This window comes from Triturus cristatus, chromosome 1_1, assembly GCF_964204655.1.
Source record: "Triturus cristatus chromosome 1_1, aTriCri1.1, whole genome shotgun sequence".
In the NCBI taxonomy this organism is placed as follows: Eukaryota; Metazoa; Chordata; class Amphibia; order Caudata; family Salamandridae; genus Triturus; species Triturus cristatus.
Genome location: NC_140579.1, coordinates 351,646,542 through 351,672,987, shown reverse-complemented (window position 1 = coordinate 351,672,987; position 26,446 = coordinate 351,646,542). Strand labels below are relative to the sequence as shown.

Genomic DNA, 26,446 nt, shown 5'->3' with positions numbered 1-26,446 from the left:
CCGGCCGCCCTAGTGTAGCTGAAGGTGCTTTGAGAGTGCATCCTTGACCCTGGGGGAACCCTGGGGGAACCCTGGTTCTAACCCCAGAATACCAACTCCCACAACCAAGTACTTACCTGTTAACTAAATAATTGGGTTAGGTTTAGAAATGAGAGTAGTATTCATTTGTTATAGAGGATAAGCCAAAAATATTGAGGTAGGTGTTGAAGGCACTTTGTGATGCAGGGCGGTAAGAGCTTATTCAACCGGGTGTTTTGTCGCAAGATTGGGTGGGTCTGATAAGGCCAAAACGCTTGGCTGCAAGTGGTGTTGCCGCTGCGGTGCTTGCCTGTTCACTGCCAAAGTAAAAAATAAAGGCGTGTGGTGAGGCAGGATTTGCGAGTAAACATTTATGAATATTTGAATTATCAAGGCACCCCCCCTAAAAAATAACTTGTCAGGTCAAGGAACAGGGGGAAAGATAAAAAACAAGCAAAACTGTAGAAGTAGATCTCAGCTAGGCTCACCAGTGCAAGGGGTTCGCCCTTCTCTGCACAGAGTCCTCAGACCAATAGGAAGAAGTTGGCACAGAAACTGGAATAGAAAATACAAAGTTTAATAAACCTCATGAGGTGGAACTACATTCACACAGCTACCTTCGGTAATGCATGAAAGTAGCACACCGAACACAAGGAGTATGGTCCTTTTATACCCACACAGGGGCTCAAAAGCGGGCGGTACAAGTACAGGAGAAGGTTTTATGTACATATAAGGTCATATAGAAATGCACAGTCGACAAGTAGGAGGAGTTAACAGTTTGCCAATGCTAGTAAACACATCCTGACAGTTACATACTACTAACAGCTGCAAGGACAGCTGCAAACTAAACTGGGCATGTGCGAAGGTGGAAGATGCTAAATATAGTTTGTTTCTAGGCAGATTACAAGAGCAGTCAACACTGAGGGAGGACAGAGCACATGGTGAGCATGTGGCAGCACATGGCAAACAAAATGGCTGCCAGAAATACAAAATGGATTCCACAAAATGGACAAGATAGCCTCTAAATACTAGATGGCTTCCACTAATGCTAAGCCAATCGCTGCCAATTTACAACAGACGACCCTTTTAGCATTAGCTGAAGACATTCGTTCCTCTGGGGTAATCTAAATATGCATCCTGTACATCTATTAGCATTATTTCGGCCACCTCTTTATTCAACATTTGTTGGGCCTTTGTTTCTGCAACATTCCTTTTGACAGGTATACAGACAGAGATGCAAATGGAGCAAAGCATTGGACCACATTGGATACATAGACAGCATGTAAAAAGTATCGTAACCATTACACACAGGATAGTCAGTAGCTTCCAGCCCCAAGCAGAAACAAGATTCCAAAACCATCCAGCAAAAGTCCAAGTACCAGTCTCTGGATGAATTTCTGCAGCAATCTTATGTAGTTTTGATATTGCGTCATATACTGAAGGTGAGTGATCCGGTATGAATACGCAACAGCTGCTACCGATGACGCGACATGCACCACCTCGATCAGCCAGAACCACATCTAGAACCATTCGGTTCTGGAGAGCAACAATCCTTGCAATTTGCAGCTCCTCCGTAATGTTCCCAAGTGCCATAGCTGTCTGATTGGTAACAGCTTCCACAACTCTAGTCAATTGTCTTATTTTCCTACTGTTTAATGCAGCACCCACAAAGAAGAACAAACCTAAATTAAAATCGACATATTGTTGCATAGTGGTATCAGTTTGGTCTACTTCGTCAGCACTTATTGTCCTTTTGTATCTATTTCTAGAGATATCGTCGAATAATTTAAGGTCCCAGTGGTATGATGCAGGTGCCAGAAACACAGGGGGCAATAGAAAGGACACAGGGCACTCACCTGACCACCCAGCAGGTAGTTGATAATATCCTTGGCTACCACAGATAAAGTAGGTATTATGTGAGGCTATAAAACTACTGTTATTTACACCTTCAACAGTCAGAATTACAGTGCATTCGCTTTTCCCCACTGGAATTCTCCCAATACTGCTTATACATAGATCTGCTTTAGCTCTAGTAACAGAAATCACAAATTGTTCATTACTGGTAAAATTTCTCATATTTGTGAAGACATATGATGTTGAAATATTGTCCGGTTGATACTCTTCCCATTCCCATTTGGTCCCTTTCGCTTGAGGATAACCATCTTTATCTTGGTAGCATACTTTATTAAGGCGAAAAAGAAGCCCGCCTACTGTACGTCTTCCAGATGCAAACAAAAGCGCATACCAAGCTTGACAAGAACCATTATGAGAAAAGGGAAGAGGAATAAAAGGTGTTCCTCCTTTCTTTTGATGTGCAGGTATCATCCCACACACCCAACAGTTGGTAGTATTTGTGGCATTATGAGTATGATGCAACATCTGGATAAAGGTATTATTTAAGTAGGATTGTCGATGCTTCTGCTCATGGTAGGGAAGCATAAAGTAGTGGTGTTCAACTGATACTGGAGTAGTGGCGATCGAAAGCTCTCGAGCAGGAGCCACTTTCCCAACGAACCAGGTTATTACTGCTACAGCCACCATAGCAGCAACAAACCCTATAGCACAAATGATCTTTCTCTTAGCAACAGTTGATCTCATTGTGGACATGATCAGCTTGTCGTTGGAAACAATCGTTGGAGCTCTTATCCCTGGGCAGCCGTTGGTTTCTTCACCGAGGGCCAAGACAGGTGTCGCTACACTATACAGGACTGATCCCCCCCCCTTGCCACATCGGCATTCCGTTTCACTAACCCAGGGCGGTTGCTCAACCAGTCTATTTTGACGATGAAGGCTCTTTCCATTGTCTCAGTTGGTATCGGGATACTCCAGGAATCGTGTGGTCCGGAAACACTTCCTCAGGTTCGTCAGGTGATATGGCTTGGCCTCTCTCTGTATCCAGGATGTCCCGATGGTCGATCAAGGCAGCAGGATCCACCAAGGTAGACGGCACTTTCTTGCAGTGGGTGGAGTGCACCCAGTTCCTCCTGTTCATCACTCGGACCGCAGTTCTCGTTAAAAGGAGCGCCTGCTCTGGGCCGCGCCCCCTCGGTTCCAAGCTGCTCGGCCTCTGGAATGATCGGATCATCACCTGGTCTCCAGGTCGAAGTCCATGGCCTTCACCTGCAGCCCTATCAGGAAGAGCTTCTCGAACCTGTTGATGAATAGAAATCAAACTGTTAATCAATTGTGATAGGTAGTCACTCATCAATACACATGGTACATCATGGGACGTGGTTTAGGAATTCCCCAAATGTTCATAGGCCTTCCAAACACCAACTCATATGGTGTAAGACCAGATCGCGAATGTGGCACTGATCTAATGGACAACAGTGCCAAAGGTAATGCGTCTGGCCAATTCAAGGATGTGGAAGCCAGTATTTTCGCCAGTTTAAATGTAAGTGTGGCGTTATACCTTCCCACTAGCCCAGCTGATTGTGGATGGAAAGCAGCATGAAATTTCTGCTTTATCCCTAATCCCTTCAGGACATATTCGACAACTTGCCCAATAAAATGGGGTCCGTTATCACTCCATAAAAGTTTACAAACACCAAATCTAGGGAAGAATTCCTTCAAAAGTACCTTTGCTGTAGTGAGAGCTGTATTGTCCTTCATAGGGTATGCCTCTATCCATTTACTGAAGGCACATACCACTACCAAAACATACTTTAAGTTGTTAAAGTGCTCAAGCTGGATGTAATCCATTTGCAAAACTTCAAAAGGTGCGGTTGGCGTAGCAAACCCTCCTGTAGGAGTTCGTGTCCCTTTACCAGGATTATGCTGAAGACAAATCAGACAAGACTGCACCATCTTTTTAGCTGTGCCGGCAATTTCTGGATGCTCCCAAACTTGTGTGAGCAATTTCGTTATCGAGGAGGCTCCAACATGTGCCAGCCCATGTGCCATATGAATCATAGGTTGTAAATAGGCTGTAGGCAATCTCCACTTGCTCATCTCTTTATTCCTCCAACAGCCCTCATCGTCCAATGTTCCCTCCTTAGACCATTGCTCAATTTCTTCTGCAGAAGCAGATCTCGGCATATCTAGCACTTCCTGTCTGGTATCATGCCAGCGTTCAGCCTGTGACTTCACTACGTACATAGACGTGGTGCTTCGCTGCATGGCAGTTTCACGGGCTGTTTGGTCTGCAAAAGCATTGCCTTGTCCTATCTTATCAATTACTTTCTTATGTGCGCTACATTTAACAATTGCTATTCTCTTCGGGTATGTTAAAGCAGTCAAGAGATTATGTACTAATTCTCCATGCATTATTTGCATCCCGTGGGATGTAAGAAAGCCCCTCTCCTTCCAGAGTAGCCCAAAATCATGAGTCACTCCGAAAGCATAGCGGCTATCTGTATAAATGTTCACAGATAAGTCAGTACTAAGTTCACACGCTTGTGTTAAAGCTATTAGCTCAGCTGCCTGAGCTGACTTCTGTGGAATACAAGCTGTCTCAACTACCGTCTGAAGTGTTGTAATTGCATATGCAGCTGACTTTGTACCATCTGGTAACTTCAAACAGGACCCAACAACCCATAGTTCCCCATCAACACTTGAAAGGGGCGTGTCTTGCAAATCGACAAGACCCTTTGTCTGTTCCTCAGTAAGGAATATACAATCATGAGACTCCTGTGACTGAGACTGAATCACCGGGTATGGCAACAAAGTGGCTGGGTTTAGTGTTGCACATCTCTTCAGTGTAATGTGAGGGGCCAACAATGTCAATTTGTATCCTGTCAGACGAGCACTAGTTAAATGCTGCGTCTTCGCCTGATTTAAAAGGGCATCAACCGCATGGGGTACTAGCACCAACAGCTTATGTGACAAAACTATCCCTTCACTCTGACGTATTGACACAGCTGTTGCTGCAACTGAACGGAAGCATCCAGGTAACGCACGAGCAACAGGATCAAGTACTGCTGAAAAATATGCACAGGGATGCTGTTTGTCACCGTGAGTCTGCACTAAAACTGACAATGCGCATCCATCTTTCTCATGTACATAGAGTGTAAAAGGCTTCGTATAATCTGGAGTACCTAACACTGGTGCTGAACAAAGAACTTCTCGTAACTGTCGGAAAGCAGTCTCAAATTCATCTGTCCATGGGAGGGGCATTGGAGTATCTTTAGTCAAAAGTGCTAGCAAGGGTTTAACAATGTGTGAAAACCCTAATATCCATTGCCTACAAAAAGAAGTAAGACCAATGAATGCACGAACATCTTTCTGAGTACGGGGCACTGGTGTGTCTAAAATGGCTTGAATGCGATCTGGTGTGAGTGCACGTCCCTCCTTAGACAGAAGGTGACCTTCGGTCTACAATATTTTAATTTCTTTCGTGACACTTTGTAATGATGGGAAGCAAGTAAAGAAAGCAAGGACAAAGTACATTTTTCACACTGTTCAGGGGTATCGGCTGCCAACAAGATGTTATCGACATATTGTATGAGAGCCACACCTTCAGGCAAAACAAAAGAATCAAGTTGTCTTTTTAATGCTTGACTGTAAATACTAGGACTCTCAGTATAGCCTTGAGGAAACTCTACAAAATCTATACGATCGATTATTCAAAGTGAAACCGAACAAATATGAGCTATCAGGATGAATAGGGATCGAAAAGAAAGCATTCTTCAAGTCTATCACAGAGAATGTAGTTGCTGTCGGAGGAACCAAAGTAAGAAGTGTTATGTCAGAAACCCCAGGGTATTGTGGTACTACAATCTTGTTAACTTCTCGCAAATCAATAATGAATCGGTTAATCCTAGTGTCAGTATCTTTTTTCAGAATAGGAAGAATTGGACTGTTACAAACATTGTAAGGAACTTCCTAAACAACCCCCACTTCAATGAGATCATGGACAATACGTATGAGTGCTTCTTCGCCTTCCTGTGAAATTTTGTATTGAGGCAAATGTGGCAGCACAGTGCCCTCCTTGACACTAATATGTACTGGTGGAATAACCATTTGCCCTAAATCAGTGTCTGAAGTAGCCCACAAAGTACTAGGGAGTGAAGCTAATGCAATATCCTCTTTAACAAGACAAGTTCCCTCAGTCACAGGATGGTTGTCATTCAAGATAACACGTACACCTTCTGGAGAACATCGTATCGTAGCCCTGAAATACTTGAGCATATCAAGACCCACAATATTGTCTGGTGTATTCGGTGAAAGCAAAAATGGACATGGAGCAGTACATTTATCAACATGGAATGCAAGTGGTTGTGACAGTGGGCTAAGGGAAGGGGTTCCATCGAAACCTATCGATGTAATGGTTAAGCCAGACAGGGGAGCCCTTGGAACCAATTGTTTAGACAAGGCGCTACGAGTAGCTCCTGTATCAACCAGAAACTGAGCCAACATACTTTTGTTTTTAATTCTTTAGTCTTCTTATCCTCATTACCCTTCGCTTCTAATTACTGGTGTTCATAATACTGAGCCATAGTCAAGAGAGAAACCGGAGAAGAGGTAGTCCATGAACTCTCACTGGCTTTTAGGCGACTAGCTATTCCTGGAAACAAGTTTGCGACATATTTATCGACAAACAGATGTCTGCCCGTGTCATCTGTCAATGACTGGCCACTAAAATCGTGGAATGCTTCTTCAAAGCATGTAAAGAAATCAGAGACCGATTCATCTGCCATTTGCTTACAAGACGCTAAAACAGTCCAATCTATCTTTTTAGGGGGAATAATCGTTTCTAACTTAACTAATATAGCTGCAGGAAGATCTAAAATTAACCAACATGGCTTCTGTGCGGGTTTCCTTTCTACATCCATTTGTTCTAAGTCTTTCTATAACGCCCCAAAAGCTGCACGATCATCAATTTTACGAACAGTTCTCCACATATCAGGTGGTAATATCGATCCGAAAAAATAAATCAATATCAGACAAAGTCATAGTACAAGAGCTCAACTTCCTCATAAAAAGCGGCTGGAATTTTCCGCGGATCAGGCAATGCAGTTTTAAGTGCCATGACATCCGTCCTATTCCAAGGAGTGTAAACCCAATTATAAATAAAATAACCCATTGCATCGATAGAAGCCTTATCATCACTTGTACCCAGTCATTTAGGAGGAACATACAAAGGCGCGGCCTCCCGCATAGGTTTCGCATGAACTATCATAGTCTTATCTGTTCCGAAGATAGAAGCTTGTGCCATGCCGGTCTGAGATGTCTGTGCAGCTACGTCTGCAGCCTTTTTCTCCTCTCGCAAACGAACTGCATCAACACGCAGTTTAACCAAACGCCTGATTGTATCAGTCACCTAGGAGAAAACAAAAACACCATCACGCATTTGCTTACAATTATCTGCTACATCGTCGGGCTCTAACTCCTCAGAATATTTCCTAAACAGCTCAAGGACCTCTGCGGCAAACACCTCAGTAAAATACAGCTGCTCCCTTTCCTGCCACCCATTCATACTATCTAGAAGTTCAGAGGCGGGGCAGTGCTACGAACTGCTTTACGAGCAGCAGATCTAAGCTGGGACGCACGCTCAGCGGGCAACATAGAACAAGTTTCTCGTGCCTTCTGGTGCTCTGAACTGGAGTCCTCATCTGACTCATGAAGGGCAGAAGGAACAGTATACGGAGGTGGAGGACGATCTAATAATAAGAAATCATCTTGTGGTTTATTAAGTATAGGATAAAGGGGCCGCCGAACAGCGTATTGGCCAATTACCTGTAAATTGCGCTCCCTATCTTCTCTCTCTTTTAACTCTTTTATTTCTTTGTTTTTCAACTCTAATGCTTTCGCATAAATGTTCTTTCGCTGTTCTTTTTCAATCAAGGCTTGCTCACGCTTCATTCGTTCACGCAACCAACAGCAAGCGCCGCAGAACGACTCTTACCAATCACTTGGTGTCCAGGTTCCAACTGCCAAGTTCTAAAATCGACCAAATGGTCACTGCACAGCGAATCAACAGAAGAGATCTCAGTCGAGGACCGGCACCACCTGGATGTCAGATCAGAAAGAAAGGAAAAACGCCGTGGTTGCCAAGACTCGGGTCTCATCGGGCAGCGATCACATCCAGAGCGAGATTCCAATCCTTCGTCGCGACCAATCCTTTGGGCATCCGAGTCGCCGATGAGCCCCACTTGTCGGGCGCCAATTTGTAAAAGTGGACCTCAGCTAGGCCCACCAGCACCCTTCTCTGCACAGAGTCCTCAGACCAATAGGAAGAAGTTGGCACAGAAACTGGAATAGAAAATACAAAGTTTAATAAACCTCATGAGGTGGAACTACATTCACACAGCACCCTTCGGTAATGCATGAAAGTAGCACACCGAACAGAAGGAGCATGGTCCTTTTATACCCACACAGGGGGTCAAAAGAGGGCGGTACAAGTACAGGAGAAGGTTTTATGTACATATAGGGTCATATAGAAATGCACAGTCGACAAGTAGGAGGAGTTAACAGTTTGACAATGCTAGTAAACACATCCTGACAGTTACATACTACTAACAGCTGCAAGGACAGCTGCAAACTAAACTGGGCATGTGCGAAGGTGGAAGATGCTAAATATAGTTTGTTTCTAGGCAGATTACAAGAGCAGTCAACACTGAGGGAGGACAGAGCACATGGAGAGCACGTGGCAGCACATGCCAAACAAAATGGCTGCCAGAAATACAAAATGGATTCCACAAAATGGACAAGATAGCCTCTAAATACTAGATGGCTTCCGCTAATGCTAAGCCAATCGCTGCCAATTTACAACAAAACCACACAAGTAGTGTTCCCTCAAGACCCAAGGCGCATATTATCAAGAAACGGTGTTAAAATTATCGCTGCTTTAGCGGCAGAAAACTGCAGCTAAAGCGGCGATAATGTGCTTGATAATATGCCGCAGAGAATTCCCATAGAAGCCCATGTTCTGGTGTCAACATGGGCTTCTATTGGAATTCTCTGCGGCATATTATCAAGCCCATTATCGCCGCTTTAGCTGCAGTTTTCTGCCGCTAAAGCGGCGATAATTTTAACGCCGTGCTTGATAATATGCCCCTAAATTTCTTTAACCCCTTGGATTCTCATGACGGAGCGGTTCCGTCATGAGCATCGGTTGGGCTGTGCTCATGACGGAACCGCTCCGTCATGAGGACAGCCCCTGGGGGAAGCGCTGGCGCTCCCCCCCTGGGGCATCGATCTTGCCCCCACAGACGGGGATGGCAGCGGAAGAGTTACCGCTGCCACCCCCGAGCCCCCCCATGCTTCCTGGTGACATCAGCGCGCACAGCGCACGCCAGCGTCATCAGGAAGCGCTCGGACACCTGGAAGCCATTTGCTTCCAGGCGTCCACAGAGGCAGGGTGAGTGTTGTTTGCTCCGGTGGGGCGGCGGGGGCCTTTTGGAGTGTATTGAGGCATCGGGGGAGAGGAAAGAGTATTTCCTCTCCCCTGATGTCTCAATACAGGGCATTCCTGCTCCACGATCGCGCACAGCGTCGCGATCGTGGAGCAGGGATGCCCCACTAGACACCAGGGATGTGTGTTTTTTTTATTTTGGAAGCGACCCCTTGGGTAAGGGTCGCTTCCTGGGGCCATAAATTATTTGAAGACTTTTCTGCCCCCTCTGGGGGCAGATCGGTGTTTTTTTTTCGCCGTTTCTGCTCCCAGGGGGGGCAGAAAAGCCCACTAGACACCAGGGATATACATATTATTGTAGGAAGCGACCCCTTGGGCAAGGGTCGCTTTCTTTGGACCATAAATTATTTGAAGACTTTTCTGCCCCCTCTGGGGGCAGATCGGTGTTATTTTTTCACCATTTCTGCTCCCGGGGGGGGGGGGGGGGCAGAAAAGCCCACTAGACACCAGGGATATAAATATTATTGTAGGAAGCGACCCCTTGGGCAAGGGTCGCTTCCTTTGGCCCATAAATTATTTGAAGACTTTTCTGCCCCCTCTGGGGGCAGATCGGTGTTATTTTTTTGCCGTTTCTGCTCCCAGGGGGGGCAGAAAAGCCCACTAGACACTAGGGATCTAATTATTATTGTAGGAAGCGACCCCTTGGGCAAGGGTCGCTTCCTTGGGCCCCTAATTTATTTGTAGACTTTTCTGCCCCCTCTGGGGGCAGATCGGTTTTATTTTTTCGCCGTTTCTGCTCCCAGGGGGGGCAGAAAAGCCCACTAGACACCAGGGAATTAGTTCAATTAAAAATAGAAGTGACCCCTCGCTTCCAGGGTGCAATTTGTTTTCTGCCCCACCTGGCACACAACCCGATTGACCATTTGGGTAGTGACATAGCATGTTATAATGTTTATTGTTATATTTTTTGTGAATTGCAATTGTAATGTTTTTTTTTTTAACTTTTTTGTTCTAGGTGAAGGCTTTTCCTCTTTTCATGTTGCCGTTTTGTTACTGGTGGTTCTGCTGTTTGTGTAGTTTGGTAAGAGACTTTTTTTTGTACAATGTAAATGTGTTTGATTTCTCTGCCTGTTTTTTTTTTTGCAAATGGTGTAATAATAGCAGTATGTTTGGTTTTTGAGTGTCAAAAACTTTTTGCATTGGTGCTCGATGTGTATTTTGTTGTCTTGTGAGTAATTTGTTTTTTTTTCTTCTTTCTAGTTTGATATCGTTGGTTTTTGCTGTGTCACTGCAGAGTTGGTTTCTGGTGAGTGCAGCTGTCTCTTGTAATTGGATTGTATAGTTTTTGAGTACATTGATCTTTGTGATAAAGGTACACATTTCTTTACTTACTTGGTTTGCACATTGTTGGTTGTTGTTGACTTGTTTGTGCAGTCTTCTATCTTAGTAAGTATAATGGCTAGCCGCAGGATTACTGCTCAGCAGGTTGTTGGTTTGCTGTTTGAGTCTTCCTCTGACCATGGTTCAGAGACTGACTCTGCATCTGAGGGAGAGGAGGCAGGGGACGATTCTGGCAGTGAGTTGTCTCTCCGTATGGAGTCATCGGATGATGAAGATACTCTTAGTGCGGATGAAGTGCCTGTGTTAGAGGAGGAGACTGATGTGCCGATAGTGCGGCAAGAGGCATCTGGGCTGCAGCCTGGTGCTGCAAGGCTTCCTGTTGGTGTAGTGCGGCAAGAGGCTTCTGGGCTGCAGCCTGCGGCTGCAAGGCTTCCCGTTGGTGTAGTGCGGCAAGAGGCATCTGGGCTGCAGGCTGGGGCTGCAAGGCTTCCCGTTGAAAGTGATGACCTCTGGGTTGCCCCTGGCATGGTGCAGCCGGCATTGCCAGAGTTTACTGGTGTTCCAGGGTCTAGAGTGAATACTGAAAACTTTTTGCCGGTAAATTTCTTTCAGTTGTTTATGGACGATGTGTTTTTGGCAGAGATTGTTGAGCAGACTAATTTGTATGCCGAACAGTTTTTGAGGGACAACAGTGCCAGTCTTAAGCCGCACTCTAGAGCTACTCGGTGGACTCCCACAAATGTTGAAGAGATGAAGAAGTTCTTGGGTTTAACTTTTTTGATGGGCTTGCTAAGGAAGCCATCAATGTCTTCATATTGGTCTAGCAGTCCCTTGATGGCAACGTCTATTTTTCCGGCAGTCATGAGTCGTGACAGGTATTTGCTTCTGCTTCGGATGATGCACTTTGTTGATAATGGTTTAGCGTTGCCACGAGATCACCCTGACTGTGACCGTCTTTTTAAGATTAGGCCTGTCCTTGATCACTTTGTTGATCGATTTTCTGAGATTTATGCCCCTGGTAGAGAAATTGCAGTGGATGAGTCTTTGGTGTTGTTCAAGGGCCGCTTTTTAGGCAATACATTCCTAGTAAGAGGGCACACTATGGAATAAAGCTGTATATGCTGTGTGACAGTAGGACTGGATATGTCTCTAATTTCAGGGTGTACACCGGTAAGGAATCTAGGTTTAACCTCCCTGGTTGTCCGTCCACTTTTGGAGTGACTGAGAAAATTGTTTGGGAACTTGGTAGAGGATTTTTTAAAAAAGGCCACCATTTATATGTAGATAACTTCTACACTGGCGTGCGGTTGTTCAGGGAATTGGCCAAAGTGGACACTGTTGCTTGTGGCACAATCCGCTCTAACCGTAAAGGTTTCCCGAAAGAACTTGTTTGTCAAAAGCTTGTGCGGGGACAGTGCAGTGCGTTGCGTTGCCAGGAGCTTCTTGCTGTGAAGTTTACAGACAGGAGAGATGTCTACATGCTGACTACCATCCATGATGAAAGCACTGCACCTGTGACTGTTTGGGGTCAGGTCGCTGAAGCGCGCAAACCTGTGTGCATTTTAGACTATAATAGGCACATGGGTGGTGTTGACAGAGTAGATCAGAGGTTGGAACCTTACACTGCTCTTCGTAAGGCTTACATTTGGTACAAGAAGTTGGCTCTCCATCTTTTCCACTTGGCAATGTTTAATGCTTTTGTTGTGTTCCAGGATTCTTGCCCTGAGTCAAAGATGACTTTTGCTAAGTTTCAGGAGTCTGTAATAGGCAGCCTTGTTGTAGTGGAAAAGGCAAGTGTTCCTAGAGTTGGAGTGGTGGAGGATGTTGCTAGATTGAAAGAACGCCACTTTCCAGATCACATTCCTCCCACACCCGCAAAAGATTTTCCCAGTAGATGTAGAGTCTGTTGGCGAAGAGGTTCGCGGAAGGAGAGTCGTATGTACTGCCCCGACTGTCCCTCTCATCCTGCACTGTGTCTCCCTGCTTGTTTCAGAGCGTACCACACGCGAAAAATTTTTTGGGAGCATTCATGAGTGGTAAAGTGAACTGCCTGGTCTGTATTCTTTGGAAAATTTGATTCTGTTTCAAGGTTGGTGTTAGTGCAATGTATTTAGTTGCTGATTTTCTGTTAGAAGATTTGTATCTATTTGCAATTTGTTTGTGTTTTTATTTTTTTCTAAAAAAATCCTAAATGTGATGGCGGTGTGTGTAGGCTTGCGCTTGGCTGTTGGTGTGTGTGCACTGGCACTTGGTTGGTGGTGTGCGTGGAATGGTGCTTGGCTGGCGGTGTGCGTGGACTGGCGGTGTGCATGGACTGGCGGTGTGCGTGGACTGGTGCGTGGCTGGTGGTGTGCATGGACTGGAGCTTGGCTGGCGGTGTGCGTGGAATGGTGCTTGGCTGGCGGTGTGCGTGGACTGGTACTTGGCTGGCGGTGTGCGTGGACTGGTGGTGTGTGCGGACTGGTGTTTGGCTGGTGGTGTCCATGGACTGGAGCTTGGCTGGTGGTGTGCGTGGACTGGAGCTTGGCTGGCGGTGTGCGTGGAATGGTGCTTGGCTGGCGGTGTGCGTGGACTGGTACTTGGCTGGCGGTGTGCGTGGACTGGTGGTGTGTGCGGACTGGTGCTTGGCTGGTGGTGTCCGTGAACTGGAGCTTGGCTGGCGGTGTAGGTGGATTGGCGATTTGCTGCCGGTGGGCCTGGACTGGCGATTGGCTGGCGGTGTGCCTGGACTGGCGATTGGCTGGTGGTGTGACTGGACTGGCGCTTGGCTAGCGGTGTGCGTGGACTGGCATTTGGCTAGCGGTGTGTGTGGACTGGTGCTCGGCTGGCTGTGTGTGAGTAGTGACTTTCTGCTGGTCACTACACACACTGCTAGCTGAGTGCCACTCCACGCAATCCATCAGCCTGTGTAGTTGCTGTGTCTGGATTGTGGGCGTGTGAAAGTGATGGGCCCTTGAATGGCGCTGTGTGCTGGTGTGAGTTTTGTTATGTGATGGGCCCGCGGCTGGCGGTGTGAATGGTTTTGTATGTCTCACACGTATGAAAGGTGTATGAATGGCCTGTAAAGAGGTTGGTGCCTTGTCGTGGCTTTACAGCTCACGAGCTGTGAGTCAATTGTTCAGTTTCTCGCCTTTTCAATTATTGCCAGTGCATTTCATTTCTGTGAAATCACTTGCTAATACAATTGTATCTACTGAACCAACACTCACCCTTGTGCCAAATCCAACCAGTATGTGTGTGTGCTTGCGGATTAGATGGCTGTGTAGTAATATTTGTCTTTCTGAAGCAGGGTGTACCTTGTCCCTTTTTGGTGAATTATGAAATGTGTTGCTTTTGTGCCTGGTGGTGCGAATGGTCTTGTTTGTATCACTTATGAAAGGTGTGTGAATGGCCTGTAAAGTGGTTGGTGCCTTGACGTGGCTTTACAGCTCACGAGCTGCGAGTCATTGGTTTGGTTTTTTGTGAATTTAATTATTGACAGTGCATTTCATTTTTGTGAAATCTCTTGTTAATAAAATTTAATACACTGAACCATGACTCGCCCTCGTGCCAAATCCAACCAGTATGTGTGTGTGTTTGAGGAATAGATGGTTGTGCAGGAATCTTTGTCTTTAGTTTCTCTGCCAAGGTACACTTTCCAAGCAAGAATAACCCACCAACTGTAGATATTGTCGAAAACCCATGGGAGTTCATGGTGATGTCTCTCTTGTGAATTGAAAAATATTTTTTATCCCCAATGTCCTGTAAACCTCAAAATGTCTGCCACATTTTCTTTGCAATATTATTCCAAAATTCTCACGCTGTAGTAACAATAGTTAATCTGGTTTTGCAAGGGGGGTTACTTTGGTTTTTGGCCCGGTGCTCGGTGGCCATCTAGGGAAACCTACCAAACCCACACATTTCTGAAAACTAGACACCCGGCGGCTTCCAGGGAGGTATGGCTTGCGTGGATCCCCCAAAGTTTCCTTACCCAGAATCCCCTTCAAACCTCAATTTTTGCTGAAAAAATCACTTTTTTCACACATTTTGGGGTGGGAAAGTTGTGGCATCACCGGGCTCACACAAATTTACCACCACCCAGCGTTCCCCCAGGTCTCCCGGTAAAAATGGTGCCTCACTTGTGTGGGAGGCCCAAGTACCCGCAGCAGGCAAGGGCCCAAAACGTAGTGAGGCGACATCAAAATGGCCTATCGCAAAACCACCTGGTTTTGCAAGTGGGGTCACTTTGGTTTTTGACCCGGTGCTCGGCGGCCATCTAGGGAAACCTACCAAACCCATGCATTTCTGAAAACTAGACACCCGGCCACTTCCAGGGAGGTATGGCTTGCGTGGATCCCCCAACGTTTCCTTACCCAGAATCCCCTGCAAACCTCAATTTTTGCTGAAAAAATCACTTTTTTCACACATTTTGGGGTGGGAAAGTTGTGGCATCACCGGGCTCACACAAATTTACCATCACCCAGCGTTCTCCCAGGTCTCCGGGTAAAAATGGTGCCTCACTTGTGTGGGAGGCCCAAGTACCCGCGGCTGGCAAGGGCCCAAAACGTAGTGAGGCGACATCAAAATGGCCTATCGCAAAACCACCTGGTTTTGCAATGGGGGTCACTTTGGTTTTTGACCCGGTGCTCGGCGGCCATCTAGGGAAACCTACCAAACCCACACATTTCTGAAAGCTAGACACCCGGCCGCTTCCAGGGAGGTATGGCTTGCGTGGATCCCCCAACGTTTCCTTACCCAGAATCCCCTGCAAACCTCATTTTTAGCTGAAAAAAATCACTCTTTTTTCAGCTAAAAATGAGGTTTGCAGGGGATTCTGGGTAAGGAAACGTTGGGGGATCCACGCAAGCCATACCTCCCTGGAAGCGGCCGGGTGTCTAGTGTTCAGAAATGCGTGGGTTTGGTAGGTTTCCCTAGATGGCCGCCGAGCACCGGGTCAAAAACCAAAGTGACCCCCCTTGCAAAACCGGGTGGTTTTGTGATAGGCCATTTTGATGTCGCCTCACTACGTTTCGGGCCCTTGCCTGCCGCGGGTACTTGGGCCTCCCACACAAGTGAGGCACCATTTTTACCGGGAGACCTGGGGGAACGCTGGGTGGTGGTAAATTTGTGTGAGCCCGGTGATGCCACAACTTTCCCACCCCAAAATGTGTGAAAAAAGTGATTTTTCAGCAAAAATTGAGGTTTGCAGGAGATTCTGGGTAAGGAAACGTTGGGGGATCCACGCAAGCCATACCTCCCTGGAAGCCGCCGGGTGTCTAGTTTTCAGCAATGCATGGGTTTGGTAGGTTTCCCTAGATGGCCGCCGAGCACCGGGTCAAAAACCAAAGTGACCCCCCTTGCAAATACAGGTGGTTTTGCGATAGGCCATTTTGATGTCGCCTCACTACGTTTTGGGCCCTTGCCTGCCGCGGGTACTTGGGCCTCCCACACAAGTGAGGCACCATTTTTACCGGGAGACCTGGGGGAACGCTGGGTGGTGGTAAATTTGTGTGAGCCCGGTGATGCCACAACTTTCCCACCCCAAAATGTGTGAAAAAAGTGATTTTTCAGCAAAAATTGAGGTTTGCAGGGGATTCTGGGTAAGGAAACGTTGGGGGATCCACGCAAGCCATACCTCCCTGGAAGCGGCCGGGTGTCTAGTTTTCAGAAATGCATGGGTTTGGTAGGTTTCCCTAGATGGCCGCAGAGCACCGGGTCAAAAACCAAAGTGACCCCCCTGCAAAAACCAGGTGGTTTTGCGATAGGCCATTTTGATGTCGCCTCACTACGTTTTGGGCCCTTGCCTGCCACGGGTACTTGGGCCTCCCACACAAGTGAGGCACCATTTTTACCGGGAGACCTGGGGGAACGCTCGGTGGTGGTAAATTTGTGTGAGCCCGGTGATGCCACAACTTTCCCACCCCAAAATGTGTGAAAAAAGTGATTTTTTCAGCAAAAATTGAGGTTTGCAGGGGATTCTGGGTAAGGAAACGTTGGGGGATCCACGCAAGCCATACCTTACTGGAAGCGGCCGGGTGTCTAGTTTTCAGAAATGCATGGGTTTGGTAGGTTTCCCTAGATGGCCGCCGAGCACCGGGTCAGAAACCAAAGTGACCCCCCTTGCAAAACCAGGTGGTTTTGCGATAGGCCATTTTGATGTCGCCTCACTACGTTTTGGGCCCTTGCCTGCCGCGGGTACTTGGGCCTCCCACACAAGTGAGGCACCATTTTTACCGGGAGACCTGGGGGAACGCTGGGTGGTGGTAAATTTGTGTGAGCCCGGTGATGCCACAACTTTCCCACCCCAAAATGTGTGAAAAAAGTGATTTTTTCAGCAAAAATTGAGGTTTGCAGGGGATTCTGGGTAAGGAAACGTTGGGGGATCCACGCAAGCCATACCTCCCTGGAAGCGGCCGGGTGTCTAGTTTTCAGAAATGCATGGGTTTGGTAGGTTTCCCTAGATTGCCGCCGAGCACCGGGTCAAAAACCAAAGTGACCCCCCTTGCAAAACCAGGTGGTTTTGCGATAGGCCATTTTGATGTCGCCTCACTACGTTTTGGGCCCTTGCCTGCCGCGGGTACTTGGGCCTCCCACACAAGTGAGGCACCATTTTTACCGGGAGACCTGGGGGAACGCTGGGTGGTGGTAAATTTGTGTGAGCCCGGTGATGCCACAACTTTCCCACCCCAAAATGTGTGAAAAAAGTGATTTTTTCAGCAAAAATTGAGGTTTGCAGGGGATTCTGGGTAAGGAAACGTTGGGGGATCCACGCAAGCCATACCTCCCTGGAAGCGGCCGGGTGTCTAGTTTTCAGAAATGCGTGGGTTTGGTAGGTTTCCCTAGATGGACGCCGAGCACCGGGTCAAAAACCAAAGTGACCCCCCTTGCAAAACCAGGTGGTTTTGCGATAGGCCATTTTGATGTCGCCTCACTACGTTTTGGGCCCTTGCCTGCCGCGGGTACTTGGGCCTCCCACACAAGTGAGGCACCATTTTTACCGGGAGACCTGGGGGAACGCTGGGTGGTGGTAAATTTGTGTGAGCCCGGTGATGCCACAATTTTCCCACCCCAAAATGTGTGAAAAAAGTGATTTTTTCAGCAAAAATTGAGGTTTGCAGGGGATTCTGGGTAAGGAAACGTTGGGGGATCCACGCAAGCCATACCTCCCTGGAAGCCTCCGGGAGTCTAGTTTTCAGAAATGTGTGGGTTTGGTAGGTTTCCCTAGGTGCCGGCAGGGCTAGGGTTCAAAAACTACAGCTAGTCACTTTGCCAAAAAAGGGTCATTTTTCACTGCAAAATTGAGGTGTGACCACGTTGCGTTTTGCGCCGTTTCCTGTCGCGGGCACTAGGCCGACCCGCACAAGTGAGGTACCATTTTTCTCGTAGGACTTTGGGGAATGCGGGGTGGGTGGAAATTTGTGGATCCACACAGATTCCAGAACTTTCCAGCACAGAAATGTGGGGAAAATTTGTTTTTTTTGTCAATTTTTTATGTTTGCAAGGGATTCTGGGTAACAGACCATGGTGGGAGGCAGTCAAGTCACCCCATCCTGGATTCCCCTGGGTGTCTAGTTTTCAAAAATGTATAGGTTTGCTAGGTTTCCCTAGGTGCCGGCAGGGCTAGGGTTCAAAATCTACAGCTAGTCACTTTGCCAAAAAAAGGGTCATTTTTCACTGCAAAACCACGTTGCGTTTTGCGCCGTTTCCTGTCGCGGGCACTAGGCCGACCCGCACAAGTGAGGTACCATTTTTCTGGTAGTACTTTGGGGAACGCGGGGTGGGTGGAAATTTGTGGATCCACGCAGATTCCAGAACTTTCCATCACAGAAATGTGGGTAAAATTCGTTTTTTTTGTCAATTTTTTACGTTTGCAAGGGATTCTGGGTAACAGACCATGGTGGGAGGCAGTCAAGTCACCCCATCCTGGATTCCCCTGGGTGTCTAGTTTTCAAAAATGTATAGGTTTGCTAGGTTTCCCTAGGTGCCGGCAGGGCTAGGGTTCAAAATCTACAGCTAGTCACTTTGCCAAAAAAAGGGCCATTTTTCACTGCAAAACCACGTTGCGTTTTGCGCCGTTTCCTATCGCGGGCACTAGGCCGACCCGCACAAGTGAGGTACCATTTTTCTCGTAGGACTTTGGGGAACGCGGGGTGGGTGGAAATGTGTGGATCCACACAGATTCCAGAACTTTCCATCACAGAAATGTGGGGAAAATGTGTTTTTTTTGTCAATGTTTTACGTTTGCAAGGGATTCTGGGTAACAGACCATGGTGGGAGGCAGTCAAGTCACCCCATCCTGGATTCCCCTGGGTGTCTAGTTTTTAAAAATGTATAGGTTTGCTAGGTTTCCCTAGGTGTCGGCAGGGCTAGGGTTCAAAATCTACAGCTAGTCACTTTGCCAAAAAAGGGTCATTTTTCACTGCAAAACCACGTTGCGTTTTGCGCCGTTTCCTGTCGCGGGCACTAGGCCGACCCGCACAAGTGAGGTACCATTTTTCTCGTAGGACTTTGGGGAACGCGGGGTGGGTGGAAATTTATGGATCCACGCAGATTCCAGAACTTTCCATCACAGAAATGTGGAGAAAATGTGTTTGTTTTGTCAATTTTTTACGTTTGCAAGGGATTCTAGGTAACAGACCATGGTGGAAGGCAGTCAAGTCACCCTATCCTGGATTCCCATGGGTGTCTAGTTTTCAAAAATGTATAGGTTTGCTAGGTTTCCCTAGGTGCTGGCAGGGCTAGGGTTCAAAATCTACAGCTAGTCACTTTGCCAAAAAAGGGTCATTTTTCACTGCAAAATTGAGGTGTGACCACGTTGCGTTTTGCGCCGTTTCCTGTCGCGGGCACTAGGCCGACCCGCACAAGTGAGGTACCATTTTTCTCGTAGGACTTTGGGGAATGCGGGGTGGGTGGAAATTTGTGGATCCACACAGATTCCAGAACTTTCCAGCACAGAAATGTGGGGAAAATTTGTTTTTTTTGTCAATTTTTTATGTTTGCAAGGGATTCTGGGTAACAGACCATGGTGGGAGGCAGTCAAGTCACCCCATCCTGGATTCCCCTGGGTGTCTAGTTTTCAAAAATGTATAGGTTTGCTAGGTTTCCCTAGGTGCCGGCAGGGCTAGGGTTCAAAATCGACAGCTAGTCACTTTGCCAAAAAAAGGGTCATTTTTCACTGCAAAACCACGTTGCGTTTTGCGCCGTTTCCTGTCGCGGGCACTAGGCCGACCCGCACAAGTGAGGTACCATTTTTCTGGTAGTACTTTGGGGAACGCGGGGTGGGTGGAAATTTGTGGATCCACGCAGATTCCAGAACTTTCCATCACAGAAATGTGGGTAAAATTCGTTTTTTTTGTCAATTTTTTACGTTTGCAAGGGATTCTGGGTAACAGACCATGGTGGGAGGCAGTCAAGTCACCCCATCCTGGATTCCCCTGGGTGTCTAGTTTTCAAAAATGTATAGGTTTGCTAGGTTTCCCTAGGTGCCGGCAGGGCTAGGGTTCAAAATCTACAGCTAGTCACTTTGCCAAAAAAAGGGCCATTTTTCACTGCAAAACCACGTTGCGTTTTGCGCCGTTTCCTATCACGGGCACTAGGCCGACCCGCACAAGTGAGGTACCATTTTTCTCGTAGGACTTTGGGGAACGCGGGGTGGGTGGAAATTTGTGGATCCACACAGATTCCAGAACTTTCCAGCACAGAAATGTGGGGAAAATTTGTTTTTTTTGTCAATTTTTTATGTTTGCAAGGGATTCTGGGTAACAGACCATGGTGGGAGGCAGTCAAGTCACCCCATCCTGGATTCCCCTGGGTGTCTAGTTTTCAAAAATGTATAGGTTTGCTAGGTTTCCCTAGGTGCCGGCAGGGCTAGGGTTCAAAATCTACAGCTAGTCACTTTGCCAAAAAAAGGGTCATTTTTCACTGCAAAACCACGTTGCGTTTTGCGCCGTTTCCTGTCGCGGGCACTAGGCCGACCCGCACAAGTGAGGTACCATTTTTCTGGTAGTACATTGGGGAACGCGGGGTGGGTGGAAATTTGTGGATCCACGCAGATTCCAGAACTTTCCATCACAGAAATGTGGGTAAAATTCGTTTTTTTTGTCAATTTTTTACGTTTGCAAGGGATTCTGGGTAACAGACCATGGTGGGAGGCAGTCAAGTCACCCCATCCTGGATTCCCCTGGGTGTCTAGTTTTCAAAAATGTATAGGTTTGCTAGGTTTCCCTAGGTGCCGGCAGGGCTAGGGTTCAAAATCTACAGCTAGTCACTTTGCCAAAAAAAGGGTCATTTTTCACTGCAAAACCACGTTGCGTTTTGCGCCGTTTCCTGTCGCGGGCACTAGGCCGACCCGCACAAGTGAGGTACCATTTTTCTCGTAGGACTTTGGGGAACACGGGGTGGGTGGAAATTTGTGGATCCACGCAGATTCCAGAACTTTCCATCACAGAAATGTGGGGAAAATGTGTTTTTTTTGTCAATTATTTACGTTTGCAAGGGATTCTAGGTAACAGACCATGGTGGAAGGCAGTCAAGTCACCCTATCCTGGATTCCCATGGGTGTCTAGTTTTCAAAAATGTATAGGTTTGCTAGGTTTCCCTAGGTGCTGGCAGGGCTAGGGTTCAAAATCTACAGCTAGTCACTTTGCCAAAAAAAGGGTCATTTTTCACTGCAAAACCACGTTGCGTTTTGCGCCGTTTCCTGTCGCGGGCACTAGGCCGACCCGCACAAGTGAGGTACCATTTTTCTCGTAGGACTTTGGGGAACGCGGGGTGGGTGGAAATTTGTGGATCCACGCATATTCCAAAACTTTCCATCACAGAAATGTGGGGAAAATGTGTTTTTTTTTGTCAATTGTTTACATTTGCAAGGGATTCTGGGTAACAGACCATGGTGGGAGGCAGTCAAGTCACCCCATCCTGGATTCCCCTGGGTGTCTAGTTTTCAAAAATGTATTGGTTTGCTAGGTTTCCCTAGGTGCCGGCAGGGCTAGGGTTCAAAATCTACAGCTAGTCACTTTGCCAAAAAAAGGGTCATTTTTCACTGCAAAACCACGTTGCGTTTTGCGCCGTTTCCTGTCGCGGGCACTAGGCCGACCCGCACAAGTGAGGTACCATTTTTCTCGTAGGACTTTGGGGAACGCGGGGTGGGTGGAAATTTGTGGATCCACGCAGATTCCAGAACTTTCCCTCACAGAAATGTGGGGAAAATGTGTTTTTTTTGTCAATGTTTTACGTTTGCAAGGGATTCTGGGTAACAGACCATGGTGGGAGGCAGTCAAGTCACCCCATCCTGGATTCCCCTGGGTGTCTAGTTTTAAAAAATGTATAGGTTTGCTAGGTTTCCCTAGGTGCCGGCAGGGCTAGGGTTCAAAATCTACAGCTAGTCACTTTGCCAAAAAAAGGGTCATTTTTCACTGCAAAACCACGTTGCGTTTTGCGCCGTTTCCTGTCGCGGGCACTAGGCCGACCCGCACAAGTGAGGTACCATTTTTCTCGTAGGACTTTGGGGAACGCGGGGTGGGTGGAAATTTGTGGATCCACGTAGATTCCAGAACTTTCCCTCACAGAAATGTGGGGAAAATGTGTTTTTTTTGTCAATTTTTTACGTTTGCAAGGGATTCTGGGTAACTGACCATGGTGGGAGGCAGTCAAGTCACCCCATCCTGGATTCCCCTGGGTGTCTAGTTTTCAAAAATGTATAGGTTTGCTAGGTTTCCCTAGGTGCCGGCAGGGCTAGGGTTCAAAATCTACAGCTAGTCACTTTGCCAAAAAAAGGGTCATTTTTCACTGCAAAACCACGCTGCGTTTTGCGCCGTTTCCTGTCGCGGGCACTAGGCCGACCCGCACAAGTGAGGTACCATTTTTCTCGTAGGACTTTGGGGAACGCGGGGTGGGTGGAAATTTGTGGATCCACGTAGATTCCAGAACTTTCCCTCACAGAAATGTGGGGAAAATGTGTTTTTTTTGTCAATTTTTTACGTTTGCAAGGGATTCTGGGTAACTGACCATGGTGGGAGGCAGTCAAGTCACCCCATCCTGGATTCCCCTGGGTGTCTAGTTTTCAAAAATGTATAGGTTTGCTAGGTTTCCCTCGGTGCCGGCAGGGCTAGGGTTCAAAATCTACAGCTAGTCACTTTGCAAAAAAAAGGGTCATTTTTCACTGCAAAACCACGCTGCGTTTTGCGCCGTTTCCTGTCGCGGGCACTAGGCCGACCCGCACAAGTGAGGTACCATTTTTCTCGTAGGACTTTGGGGAACGCGGGGTGGGTGGAAATTTGTGGATCCACACAGATTCCAGAACTTTCCATCACAGAAATGTGGGGAAAATGTGTTTTTTTTGTCAATTTTTTACGTTTGCAAGGGATTCTGGGTAACAGACCATGGTGGGAGGCAGTCAAGTCACCCCATCCTGGATTCCCCTGGGTGTCTAGTTTTCAAAAATGTATAGGTTTGCTAGGTTTCCCTAGGTGCCGGCAGGGCTAGGGTTCAAAATCTACAGCTAGTCACTTTGCCAAAAAAAGGGTCATTTTTCACTGCAAAACCACGTTGCGTTTTGCGCCGTTTCCTGTCGCGGGCACTAGGCCGACCCGCACAAGTGAGGTACCATTTTTCTCATAGGACTTTGGGGAACGCGGGGTGGGTGGAAATTTGTGGATCCACGCAGATTCCAGAACTTTCCATCACAGAAATGTGGGGAAAATGTGTTTTTTTTGTCAATTTTTTACGTTTGCAAGGGATTCTGGGTAACAGACCATGGTGGGAGGCAGTCAAGTCACCACATCCTGGATTCCCCTGGGTGTCTAGTTTTCAAAAATGTATAGGTTTGCTAGGTTTCCCTAGGTGCCGGCAGGGCTAGGGTTCAAAATCTACAGCTAGTCACTTTGCCAAAAAAAGGGTCATTTTTCACTGCAAAACCACGTTGCGTTTTGCGCCGTTTCCTGTCGCGGGCACTAGGCCGACCCGCACAAGTGAGGTACCATTTTTCTCGTAGGACTTTGGGGAACGCGGGGTGGGTGGAAATTTGTGGATCCACGTAGATTCCAGAACTTTCCCTCACAGAAATGTGGGGAAAATGTGTTTTTTTTGTCAATTTTTTACGTTTGCAAGGGATTCTGGGTAACTGACCATGGTGGGAGGCAGTCAAGTCACCCCATCCTGGATTCCCCTGGGTGTCTAGTTTTCAAAAATGTATAGGTTTGCTAGGTTTCCCTAGGTGCCGGCAGGGCTAGGGTTCAAAATCTACAGCTAGTCACTTTGCCAAAAAAAGGGTCATTTTTCACTGCAAAACCACGCTGCGTTTTGCGCCGTTTCCTGTCGCGGGCACTAGGCCGACCCGCACAAGTGAGGTACCATTTTTCTCGTAGGACTTTGGGGAACGCGGGGTGGGTGGAAATTTGTGGATCCACACAGATTCCAGAACTTTCCATCACAGAAATGTGGGGAAAATGTGTTTTTTTTGTCAATTTTTTACGTTTGCAAGGGATTCTGGGTAACAGACCATGGTGGGAGGCAGTCAAGTCACCCCATCCTGGATTCCCCTGGGTGTCTAGTTTTCAAAAATGTATAGGTTTGCTAGGTTTCCCTAGGTGCCGGCAGGGCTAGGGTTCAAAATCTACAGCTAGTCACTTTGCCAAAAAAAGGGTCATTTTTCACTGCAAAACCACGTTGCGTTTTGCGCCGTTTCCTGTCGCGGGCACTAGGCCGACCCGCACAAGTGAGGTACCATTTTTCTCGTAGGACTTTGGGGAACGCGGGGTGGGTGGAAATTTGTGGATCCACGTAGATTCCAGAACTTTCCCTCACAGAAATGTGGGGAAAATGTGTTTTTTTTGTCAATTTTTTACGTTTGCAAGGGATTCTGGGTAACTGACCATGGTGGGAGGCAGTCAAGTCACCCCATCCTGGATTCCCCTGGGTGTCTAGTTTTCAAAAATGTATAGGTTTGCTAGGTTTCCCTCGGTGCCGGCAGGGCTAGGGTTCAAAATCTACAGCTAGTCACTTTGCCAAAAAAAGGGTCATTTTTCACTGGAAAACCACGCTGCGTTTTGCGCCGTTTCCTGTCGCGGGCACTAGGCCGACCCGCACAAGTGAGGTACCATTTTTCTCGTAGGACTTTGGGGAATGCGGGGTGGGTGGAAATTTGTGGATCCACGCAGATTCCAGAACTTTCCATCACAGAAATGTGGGGAAAATGTGTTTTTTTTGTCAATTTATTACGTTTGCAAGGGATTCTGGGTAACAGACCATGGTGGGAGGCAGTCAAGTCACCCCATCCTGGATTCCCCTGGGTGTCTAGTTTTCAAAAATGTATAGGTTTGCTAGGTTTCCCTAGGTGCCGGCAGGGCTAGGGTTCAAAATCTACAGCTAGTCACTTTGCCAAAAAAAGGGTCATTTTTCACTGCAAAACCATGTTGCGTTTTGCGCCGTTTCCTGTCGCGGGCACTAGGCCGACCCGCACAAGTGAGGTACCATTTTTCTCATAGGACTTTGGGGAACGCGGGGTGGGTCTAAATTTGTGGATCCACGCAGATTCCAGAACTTACCATCACAGAAATGTGGGGAAAATGTGTTTTTTTGGTCAATTTTTTACGTTTGCAAGGGATTCTGGGTAACAGACCATGGTGGGAGGCAGTCAAGTCACCCCATCCTGGATTCCCCTGGGTGTCTAGTTTTCAAAAATGTATAGGTTTGCTAGGTTTCCCTAGGTGCCGGCAGGGCTAGGGTTCAAAATCTACAGCTAGTCACTTTGCCAAAAAAAGGGTCATTTTTCACTGCAAAACCACGTTGCGTTTTGCGCCGTTTCCTGTCGCGGGCACTAGGCCGACCCGCACAAGTGAGGTACCATTTTTCTCGTAGGACTTTGGGGAACGCGGGGTGGGTGGAAATTTGTGGATCCACGCAGATTCCAGAACTTTCCATCACAGAAATGTGGGGAAAATGTGTTTTTTTTCTCAATTTTTTACGTTTGCAAGGGATTCTGGGTAACAGACCATGGTGGGAGGCAGTCAAGTCACCCCATCCTGGATTCCCCTGGGTGTCTAGTTTTCAAAAATGTATAGGTTTGCTAGGTTTCCCTAGGTGCCGGCAGGGCTAGGGTTCAAAATCTACAGCTAGTCACTTTGCCAAAAAAAGGGTCATTTTTCACTCCAAAACCACGTTGCGTTTTGCGCCGTTTCCTGTCGCGGGCACTAGGCCGACCCACACAAGTGAGGTACCATTTTTCTCGTAGGACTTTGGGGAACGCGGGGTGGGTGGAAATTTGTGGATCCACGCAGATTCCAGAACTTTCCATCACAGAAATGTGGGGAAAATGTGTTTTTTTTGTCAATTTTTTACGTTTGCAAGGGATTCTGGGTAACAGACCATGGTGGGAGGCAGTCAAGTCACCGCATACTGGATTCCCCTGGGTGTCTAGTTTTCAAAAATGTATAGGTTTGCTAGGTTTCCCTGGGTTCCGGCAGGGCTAGGGTTCAAAATCTACAGCTAGTCACTTTGCCAAAAAAAGGGTCATTTTTCACTGCAAAACCACGTTGCGTTTTGCACCGTTTCCTGTCGCGGGAACTAGGCCGACCCGCACAAGTGAGGTACCATTTTTCTCGTAGGACTTTTGGGAACGCGGGGTGGGTGGAAATTTGTGGATCCACGCAGATTCCAGAACTTTCCATCACAGAAATGTTGGGAAAATGTGTTTTTTTTGTCAATTTTTTACGTTTGCAAGGGATTCTGGGTAACAGACCATGGTGGGAGGCAGTCAAGTCACCCCATCCTGGATTTCCCTGGGTGTCTAGTTTTCAAAAATGTATAGGTTTGCTA

The 26,446-nt window shown here is 47.3% G+C and overlaps 1 long non-coding RNA gene across 1 annotated transcript; it reads right to left on the bottom strand.

Annotated features, from left to right (window-relative positions):
- Nucleotides 1-581: 581 nt before the first annotated feature.
- On the bottom strand, nucleotides 582-8,211 carry LOC146870203 (uncharacterized). The gene is made up of 3 exons (XR_014969971.1): nucleotides 7,865-8,211; nucleotides 7,075-7,279; nucleotides 582-3,169 (listed from the first exon to the last, which is right to left on the bottom strand). It is a non-coding gene; the product is annotated as an uncharacterized LOC146870203 (long non-coding RNA).
- Between the last annotated feature and the right edge of the window lie 18,235 nt (nucleotides 8,212-26,446).